The sequence below is a fragment of the Ursus arctos genome, unplaced genomic scaffold, assembly GCF_023065955.2.
Source record: "Ursus arctos isolate Adak ecotype North America unplaced genomic scaffold, UrsArc2.0 scaffold_16, whole genome shotgun sequence".
Classification (NCBI taxonomy): domain Eukaryota; kingdom Metazoa; phylum Chordata; class Mammalia; order Carnivora; family Ursidae; genus Ursus; species Ursus arctos.
The window spans coordinates 5,491,554-5,502,050 of record NW_026622830.1 but is presented as its reverse complement, the minus strand read 5'-3'; the positions used below and the strand labels follow the sequence as shown (position 1 = coordinate 5,502,050).

The window sequence follows — 10,497 nt, the reverse complement described above, 5'->3', positions numbered from 1 at the left end:
GATGGGAGACTCCTTCACCCATCTGCCTGCTCGCTCTGTCCCCGTCAAGGCACCTGATGGGCAAACCTCACTTGTCCAAAGCAGAACTCTTGAGCCCCTTCACCCAAATCCCATTTCACCTCGTCTTGCCATTGCAGTTAATGGGATCCTTCTCGATGCTCCAGCCACAGACCTTAGGGGTCCTCTTTCTCTCACACCTGCATGCATATGTCAGCAGATCCTGTTGGCTGTACCTCAAAATATTCCCAGAACCGGCCTCCTTCTTTCCTGCCCAGCCCCCACCCCAACCCAGGCCTCCGCTGCTGCGTACCTCAGCTCAAAATGCCACCAGGCCCCATGCAGGCCCCTCCAGGCGCCAGGAGGTCTGGGGCCCCCGCCCTGCTTCCTCCTCTCCGGCTTCAGGCCACCACCGTCTCTTCTACCCTGCTCCCACCACATGGCCCCCGCTGCCCCTCACCCCCACGCAGGTTGGTGCCTCAGGACTTCGGCACGAGGATTCTTTGGAGCCGAAGGCACTTGAAAAACAGCAGGTGCGGGTAGGGCAGTCTGATCTCCCCCTTTCTGCCTGAAAGCAGGAGGTGAAAGCCCCGCAGGGACGATGGGCTCCAGGTACCAGGAAGAGAGAAACGTTCTTATCACCAGGGACGAGTCGTCAAGGCCAAGAGAAATCCTTACACACAGGCCTTGTTAAAATAACTTCTGCCTGCCCTCAGTCTCCCCAAATTTGATAGTGGCTTTTCCACTTTGCTCAGCTGGGCGTGGAGACGCTAGGGCCAGGTCCCCATGTCCCCTCGGGGGCCGGGCTCGTGTAACAAGCTGCATGCGAGCCTCCTGTTCCATCTCAGAGCAGCTTCATAGGCCCCGCTGGAGACCCTCAGAGGGCAAGGAAGAGTGTCGCCTCCCCTGCGCCTCGACGTTCTCTTCCCATGGAATGTTCTCGCCCTGCACAGTAGGATGACCGTTCTTCACCGCCCCCCCCCACGCCAGGGCAGATCGTTGTTCAACCCTCCCTTTTCTGAGGCCTTCCTGACTTCCCTGTTGAAAACCGAAACCCCAAAGTCCCTTGTCAACTTAATCTTCCTCAGCATTTGAAAGCTGCCGGCCCCTCCTTCCCACACTGACCGCTCATGGTCAACAGCAAGTGTCACTAGAAGGCAGGCTCCCTTAGGGCAAGGGTTCTCCCTGTGTCACCTTCTGCTCTTTGCTCCCTCCCCGGGACTAGATCAATGCCTGCCCCCTGTGAGGCGCTCAGCCCATGTCTTCCGAATGAATGGACGCGAACGACTTGTTGTGCAATCATTTTACACAATAGTTTTCCCTGGTTCTAGGAGCTGAGTGTTCAGAATAAATGCGTAGTGGGTTCGGCTTACCCTTACGTTTGGTTGTCTCTATTGTTTGACGTAATGGGCATCTGACGTTTCTTCAGATTCTCCGTTTATAGAAATGATACAGGAACGGTGTTTATAAAACAGCGTAAAATCGAATCCCCACACTGAGCTGAGAGTTATGTTGGGAGGTCACCTTTCCTGCTCAGAGAAGCTCTGGCTTTGATTGACACATGTCCCCAGATTCATCTTCTACAGAATGAAAAGTCAGAACCATGACTCTGGAAAGGGGAAGGGACAGTTTTCATCTGGAACAAGTTCTCCATTTAGGGTGACAGAAGACGCAGGAGAGGGGGCTTGGCCCTTCCTGTCTGTGGGCCGCCCGCTGAGATGCTGTTCTTGAAGGGTGCACGGTCCCCCCTCTGCTTTGGGGTCCTCAGGGTTGTGCTGGGGAGGGGCCAACCAAGTACTTGTGGGAAGAAGGGAGGAGGGAGGGAGGGAGGGACCAAGCAGCTTGAAAAGGAGACTGGGAGCTCTGGATGAATGACTGGGGGGCTGGTGGATAAACCGGGGTTCCCAGAGGCTGCCCTGTAGACCAGGCTACCGCCTCTGACCCGAGGGGAGGGGACTCTGTGGGGAGCAGCTCCGTCGCACTGCTCCTGACAGCAGAACGGTGCTGACGCGGGCAGTCCCCTTGCCACGCTTCCTGCGGGTGGGGGGGCGGCCCCCTCCACGCTGTAAGGGGACTGCATGGGGCAGAAGGGAAGAATGCACCTGCTTGCTTTTTGCTTTTTGCTGTTTGTTTGTTTTTGAAGGAGTGGGGCATGGAAGGAAAAGAGCAGAAAGGAAGGGGGCAAAGAGATGGCCAGGCAATACTGCGAAATGGCTCGAACATCGCTCACAGGGCTGTCTTAGTCAACGACAAGTCCTGTGTGTCTCCTCGCAGCCTCCAGCGAGCTCTGAGCACACACAGACCTTGGGGCGTGGTGTGTGTGTTATGTGTAGTGTGTGTGTGTTGTGTGTGTTGTATGTGGTGTGTGTGGGTGTTGTGTGTGTGTATGTACATGTGTGGGTGTTGTGTGTGGTATGGTATGTGTTGTGTGTTTGTGTGTGTGTGGTCTGTGTGTATGCTGAGTGTGAGTGTATGTGGTGTGTGTGTGTTATGTGTAGTGTGTGTGTGTGGTATGTGTGTGTATGTGTGTGGCATAGTGTGTTGTGTGTTGTGTGTGTGTGTTGTGTGTGGTGTGTGGTGTGTGTTGTGTGTTTGTGTGGTCTGTGTGTATGCTGAGTGTGAGTGTATGTGGTGTGTGGTGTGTGTGTGCGCGTGTGTGCAGAAGTCACAGAGAAGGCTGGGCTCCACACCTGCGTGAGCACAGGGCGCACATGTGCAGGTTTGGGGGAACGATCCACACGTGGAATGAACCAGAACTGGGAGCTCGGACACAGAGACCACGTCAGGATTTTGGTTTTGTTTTTAAATTTTTTGTGTTGAAAATAATCGTAGATTCACAGCTTGTTGCAAAGAAGTGTCCCCCTTACCCTCTCTCTCCCAAGGGTGACTCTCACGTGCCTGCCGCACGCTATCCGCCGCAGCAAAATGACGCTGGGACAGCTCCGGTGTTTCAGATTTTCACCATTACACACAAGGTGAGCACTCCCATCCCGCGTGTAGACCTGCGTAACCGGCAGCACAGTCAGGACACCCACAATCCCCTCGCCACGGGGCTCCCTCGTGCTCCCCTCCTGGCCGCGCCCAGCCTCCTGGGGACGGGCCCTGGACTTTTCCACAGGACGCCCCGGAGGCTCCCGCCCGTCTCCTCTCGATAGGAGGCCACCTGGGCTCCGGCTTCACAACCAGGAACTATGCGGATGTTACTGAACCGTAGCTGATTTGGAGCCCCAGTAACTCAGGCTCCAAAGGCCTCTGGGCTCGCAGAGTCAGCGGGGCGCCGCCCCCCTCTGTGCCGGGAGCGGCCTCCGACCCGGAGGGGGCGGGGATGGCGCACAGGGGCTAGGGTCTGAGAGCCCTACGAACCAAGACCTCGGGTTGCTGAGACCCGCAGAGGCCCGGGACCCTACTTGGTGCCCCCGGGGAAGCAACTGCTTCCTTGAGGCGCCCCAAGGTTAGGGGTACAGTACAGGTCAATCATGTATTTTTAAATGTTGGGAGAGGGTTGACCAAGCAAGTCACTGGCTCTTGACAACTGGAGGCGGGATGGATGTCCTCCCCCAAGGTGATAGCACTCCCAGCAACCTGCAGCCAGGAACAGGTGCACACTTGGCTGATTTTTCTAGAGAAGCCGGGACCTGGAGTGATAAGTAAATTCTCCTGAGTTTTCAACAGTGGCAACTAATTAGAAGAAATGTGAAGTCCTCTTGTCAACCAAACAAAATAGATGCTGGAGCCAGATTTGGCCCAAGCCAGCTGGTACCCCCGACTCTGGGACATTTTCCCACTGGTTCTCAGTATTCAGTCACAGAAGGAGAAAACACAGAAGGAGGACTTGGGTGGCTGGCACGTTGGTAGCAGTCGTAAGCACTTGATTAACTCATTGAGTCATTGTTTTTCTCAAACGAAAGCTCTGGAATGACAATAATGAACGTTTGTATCGTGCTTTTCGGCTCACCAAAGCCATGTTTTGGAATCACGTCCTGGAGGCCGGGGGCGTGGACAGCTTGTCCAAGGGCGCGGGCCTGGGAGGCTGGAGCCAGGGCAGTGCGGGGCGCCCAGGGGCTCCCGCCAGAGCCCGCAGCTGCACGACAGCTACTTCGCGGGGCTACCCGAAGGCACCGTGCGCTTTCCCCCCTCGGGAGGAAGAGCGGGTGACGCTGCCCTCTCAACTGGAGATTGAGAGGCTATGGTAGTTTCTTGAGGGACTTCCGTACGGAATTTAGACTCGACCATTTGGACTGTGTGCAGAGCCCAAGCCCCATGGCTCCCCCGTAGCCAATTTTTCTCAGCACCCGCAAACCAACCTCGTAGTAGCCATTCCCCCCAACTCACGCACACACGCACCCACAGGCATGCACACGCGCTCCCTGCATGTTTGCTCACGTGCCCCGTCTCTTGGCGAGCCCAGCTCTGAAGCAGCCTTCTTCCCAGTCTGCCCCGGGGCCACCAGGCCCCTCTGAGTCTATCCTCCTCCTCCTCCTGGTTGTCAGAACCCCTGAGCGGGCAGGGAGGTGGCTGGGCTGCATGCATAGGCCACAGGCAAGAGTTGGGCTCTATTTGGGTTCCCTAGGAAGCCATAGGGGGTTCAAGCCAGGGGGTGACACGATCCTATTTACATTTTAGAAAGTCCTTTCCTCCCTTCAATTCTTGTCCCATGGCTCTTTGTCCCCTCTAGAGAGCCCAGGACAGTGCTTTAGACTTCTTCGTTGAATCTGCGATCCTCGCCGATGGGGACGTCTGTTGTACCTCCATCTGCTTTGGGGGACAGCGGATGGCGAAGGGCCTCTCTGTGGAGGGTGACAGCTGGACTGGCCGCTGTCTGCCTCTGCAGGTCTGAGGGAGCCGTGATTGCTTTCCCGTCGGGTTACTATTTATGAAGATGCTCCCTGGGGACCTATTTAGTCTTGACTATTTTAAACAGCCTGGGCTGAAGTGTGGGGAAATTCATCTTGGGTGCGTTGACCTTGAACATTTGATCTAGAAGGAGGCCAAGATGTTGGCTCCTTCTTTTCGGACTGCATGTTCCACCCTGGCTTGCAGCGTCTCCCTGCCCCAGCCCCTGCTGGCAGCTTCGACCTCACGCCAGCTCTCCCTCGGCCCCAGCGTGGCCACGCTCCGGCCTCGTGCTTCCTCGTCAGTGCAATGCTGTGCCCATTTTGGAGGCCTCCTCCCTAGGAGGAAAGTGTGGTGGCTCCTCCCTAGGAGGAAAGTGTTATCACAACTGTACTTTCCCCAGGGTAGCTGCTGACCAGAACACTCCCTCCCCACGCTTGATTTCTCGTGCACCCTGTGTTTTTAAATCTCTTTCATTTGAATCCTTGTTTCTGTGTTTGCCTGTTTACCGTTGGTTTCCCTTTGGGATGTAACCCCAGGAGAGCAGGGCCTTCTCACTCAGCTCAGTCCCCCAGAGCCTTGAACAATGCCTGGCATTCCTCTGCTGAATGAGCTGGAAGAGTCCAGATTCCAACATGCTTTTAAGCCCCGAGTTCCTGCGGTGAGCTGGAGTCAAGGCACAGCTGATGATCTTGACCTTGACCTTGACAACAGTCTAACTCGCCCAGCTCACTCTTCCCCACAGTTATCCCTGTGCTTGCCTTTAGCTCTTGCGAACGGGCCCTCTCTGACATGCAGCGTTCCAGAGACTCGGGGTGGAAGGCCCATGGTTAAGGTGGACCTACACCCCTTTTGTCCTACTGCTTCAGCGCCCGAGGCCTGCTTTCTTCCCGAGAGTTGTCTCTGGCCTATCTCCAGCAATCTGCCAGGAAGGTATAGACTGAGCGCCCTTCAGCAATGAGACTGGACTTCAGTTCTTTTTGCAAGATGAATTCTGAGGTGATTTTCCAATCACCAGCAGTGGTCAAAGCAACGGAGACAAAAGACTGCTGAGTCGTTGCCTTGGCACGAACGGGCCCTCGCGCCAGCAGGAGCTGGGTGTTGTGTCTTAGTGATGAATGCAGGGAATCAGCAGCTTAAAAACCAATTAGCTTGCTGCTTCTTCCGCTCATGCGGGACAGTGCTGGGCAGGGTTTGGCTGCTTGAGAGCGGAGTTCAAACAGGGCCAGGCGTGGAAGTTAAGCTAGCAGAACTGATGAAAGGAGCAGGTTTCAAGGACATCCGTGCTCCGAGTAGCCTCGAAATGTTCATCTCATTTGATGGAACACTCCTGAGTGGGAATCGTCAGGACAGACGTTAAGGACTCGTTCTAGGTCATCGCGCCTGAAGACACCGTGGGGCTTTCATCTGCGAGGGGAGGTTTTCCGTACAGTTGCCGTCCTCCAAAGTGTCAAACGTAGACACACGAATACTCATAAGCTGGCATTTGTGTTTTCTCTGCAGTTGTTTGTGGGACATTTGGCTTTGTTAATTGCTGCGTTTTGTTGTGTGGGTTGACGTCCCGGGGTGACTGATGGCACAGGGTGATGGGGGGGTCACCCCAGAGCTGTCGTGCAGGCTCAGGGCTAGACGTCTAGCCTTGAATGTACAGAAATTTGATTGTCAGGATTCCATGGAATCACCCAGACTCAGAAGGTATTGGTGTGTGGACCAGGGTGCCAAGGTCTTTATTTACAATAAACGCTCCCTTTCTAGGGGGACAGACCCCATGTCTGCTGTCCTCACAGCTACTGTGAGCAGGGACAGCCGTGATGGGGTGGGGGACGGACCTGGTGCAGAATCCCAGCTCCACTAAGGGTCCCGGAAGAGCCAGAACCTTTGTGAGCAGGTGGAAGGGAGATCCAGGGAGAATACGTGCTCAAGTTTGGGTCCAGCAAGAAGCCCGGAATGGTTTTAATGAGACAGCCAGACGCAGTGGCGACGAGCAGACTCTGGAGCCTGTGTGGGGATTCCTAGCCCAGCTACGGCCACCTGAAGTCAGCTGCTTCCTACTTCTGAGATTCCGTGTCCTCATCGAGATGTTGGGATCAGAATGCGATCTATCTCGTACACCTGCTGTTGGGTTGAATGAGACACCATGTGGAAAGCACGGAGCACGGTGACGGTGGTGCCCGGACCTGGTGAGGGCTCAGTTGAAGGGTGGCCAGGGTTAGCGGGCACGTTAGTAGCTGTGGTGATAGAAATCATAACAGCTATGGAATACCACCAGCCACAAAAGCAGTGAGAACAAAACAGAATGGAGAGTTAGACCGTCTAGGGCAGAGCTTCCCAACCCTGGCACTACTGACATTCGGGCTGGCTGACTCTCTTGGGGGGATGCTGTCCTGCACCTTACAGACGGCTTAGCAGCGTCCCTGACCTCTGCCCACACGAAGCCAGCGGCACCACCCAGCTGTGACAACCAAAGATGTCTCTGGACACTGCCAGATGTCACCTGCCTGAAAAGCACCGGGCTGGGCGACCACTTCCGCCAGAGCCCGGAGAAGCCTGTGGTCCCCCACGGCATGCTGCGTCGCCCACGCCTGTCCCGACTCCCACCTGCCCGCTGTTTTGCTTCGTTTCTCCTGTTCTCCCGTCCTCTCCCTTGTCCTCCACTTTCTGGCAAATTCAAAATGGCTATGATGAGCCAAGGACCTGGGGGATCGGCTACCAGGACCCAAGCTCAGCATCCACCCTCAGGGACATGCCCACAGACCTTCAACCCCCACCGGCTTCCATCGGCGCTGCCCCCGCTCACGCGCAGGACGCCACCACAGACGAGACCACAGCTGTCCCCGCCTCCCTGCAGCCTGAGCGGGACACCCCCGCGCCCCATGGCGGCAAACCTCCGCACGGATGTGCTCTTTGGAGGGCTCGTCCTTTTCCTTGGGTAGATGCCCAGCATAGGTCCTAGCGTTGCAACCTCGGGGACGTGAGTTCACCATGCCGCAGCACGGATGCCTGTGCAAAATGGGGACAGTGATTGATCCCCAAGTTGGGTGCTTGCCAGAAGATTAACTGAGATTCCGTGGGTTCTTACCTCTTTTCTCTCCTTTCCACTGATAATCTTATTCTAAATTGCAGCGGCACTTCGTCTGGCCTCTTGATATTTACCGCAAAATGGTTTTTTTAAGGACAGAGTTTAACTTAATGGGTCTAAGCTTCGGTTTTTTGTTCTATTACCCCGATGCCTGTATTTGTCTGCATTACTGTCCAATTTAAAATGTTCCTTACCAGAGGAACTCAGTGGTTTGTAAATCTCTATATCATGCCTGAAATAGTTTGTCCCATCCTAATTTGGATTAATGTCTGAGAAGGCCCGGCTCCATGAGTAAAATTTTAAATTATTTACCAATTAAAGGAAGATATTTTATTACTTTCAAACCAAGCAAGAATTGGCCTAGGAAGCCATGACAATAAAACTCTGTAGGGAAATATTAAGTAAACAGATAAGAATGACTCAGAACTTCACTCTGTGAGCTCTGTATCCTTTGCTCATTTTATGTCCGGCTACAATGCCCACCAAGAGATAAGCGCTATGTTATCCCTACTCTGCTTAATGTGTTTGGAAACAGCCAGGGGCTCTTAAGTGGCTTCAACAGTCCACAGAAATCTTGTTGACACTGTTAATTTGCTTAGCAAAGCCTTTCTTAAAAGATCTTAAGAAGTAAACTTGAACCCAGCGTCTGTCAGAATTACTAGTAGAGGTCCAGCACTGACGTGGTTTGGCACATTTTTGAGCCCTGCAATGTTCGGATCGTGACACCGTCTTTATAGACGCTTCACATCATTTAGTTCGGGGTACCCAGTGTTAATTCTGTCCTGTTTTATCGATTGATTTTTCATTGGAAAAGAAATGAATTTTTTTTAAGATTTATTAATTTATTTTGGAGGGAGAGAGATCCAGAGAGAGAGAGAAAGAGAGAGAGAGTGAGTGGGAGGGGCAGAGGGAGAGGGAGAGACAGAAACTCAAGCAGACTCTGAGCCCCACACGGGGCTCGATCTCAGAATCCTGAGATCATGACCCGTACTGAAACCAGGAGTCGGATGCTTCACTGACTGTGCCTCCCAGGCGTCCCTGGAAAAGAAATGATTTTAAAAGGAAATTTTAATTTCCTTCACATGTACTGCCCTCCCTCTGTTCCCAGTGGATTGAATTTGTCACTGTGAGGTCTACTGGAAAACTTGCCAGAGCAGACACCAACAGAGCCGGGCCAGATTCAGGTTTTGTCTCTAACAAGCTATGCGAATGTCTTCGATATTCAACTTCATTATTTTCGCACCATCTTTGATTTTCCTACCTCTCACAGTTGTGAAGATTGGATTCGGAAGCGAGCGGATCCAACGACGGAAAGCAGAAATGTTCCATACAAAACCCTGTCAACAGGGTCTCACAGATCTGCAAAATGAAAATGGATGGGTTGGCATATCAGAATTTTAAAAAGATCTTGAAGTGAGTGTACAGAAAGGGAGCTGTAGAGAAAAACAGAAATGTCACAAGGGACATTTCACAAAACACGTTGCCATTTAGAGATAATGTCAAGTTGAAGATGGGAGAAGCGGCGTCTGCGAAGGAGGATGCGGGGAGGGGGGCGGTCAGCCCCGTGACATTTGGTGTCTGATCAAATCATGACTTAGGGCTGGACAGACAAGATTAGGAGAAGCCTGGGCCAGCTGCAGTTACTAAGTTTATGGAGTATCCTTAAAAGATAAAAAGGCAGCAGTCAGCAGCATGGTCCCTAGTAGCCCCCAAATGGAAGTTACCCAAGGGCCCATCAGCAGAGGAATAGATAAACACAATGTGGCGTATCCATACAACGGAGTACGATCCGGTCATAGAAAAGCATGACACCCTGCTAACGTGACCACATGAATGCTCCTGGAAAGTATGATCCCAAGGGAAAGAAGCCAATCACGAAAGACCACATATTGCAGGATTCCATTGACGCGGTATCTCCAGCATAGGCAAATCCATAGAGACGGGAAGTGGATTGCTGGTTGCCAGGGACCTGGGGGAAGGTGGGACTGGGGAGTGACTGCTAATGGGGAAGTGGTTTCTTCTTGGGGGATGCAATGTTCTAAAAATGATTGGGGTGATGGTGGCACAATTCTATGGCTATAGTAAAAACCACCAAATTGTATACTTTTAATGAAGGGTGTGTGAATTTTATCTCAACAAAGCTGTTACACACGGCAGGGGGCGGGGAGGAGAGAGGCAACCCACGGACAAATAAATGAGAGAAAGCAAAGCGAGCGAGTATCTTAGCACGTCACGATCACAAAAAGGTGAGACGGGAATGAAAGAAAATCAATACAATTTCTGCTTCCAGGAGCTGACTGGCTGGGGAGAGTCTGGGTTTTGGAGCCAGGACACCTGGCTCCAGTCTTCACGCAAGCTTCTCAACCTCCCGGGACCTGTTTCCTCATCTGAATATTGGGGAGTTAGGGAAGATGATTCATGTGCTCCTTTCCAGCCCTTGCTACCCGTTGACTTCCAAGGATCTCTTGCTGTCCTCTTTCTTCCTCAGCACCCCTCCCAGAAAATCCCACCTGTCACCTTGTTGCTGCCACCCACGGGAAGAGAACCCACTGCCTCACGCAACTGTGATGGTTTATATTTTGGGTCTC

General features: G+C 53.2%; 1 long non-coding RNA gene across 1 annotated transcript; it reads left to right on the top strand.

The window, feature by feature from the left end:
• The first annotated feature begins 1,484 nt into the window (after nucleotides 1–1,484).
• Nucleotides 1,485–10,118, top strand: LOC130543757 (uncharacterized). The gene is made up of 2 exons (XR_008959328.1): nucleotides 1,485–2,972; nucleotides 4,673–10,118. It is a non-coding gene; the product is annotated as an uncharacterized LOC130543757 (long non-coding RNA).
• Nucleotides 10,119–10,497: the final 379 nt, after the last annotated feature.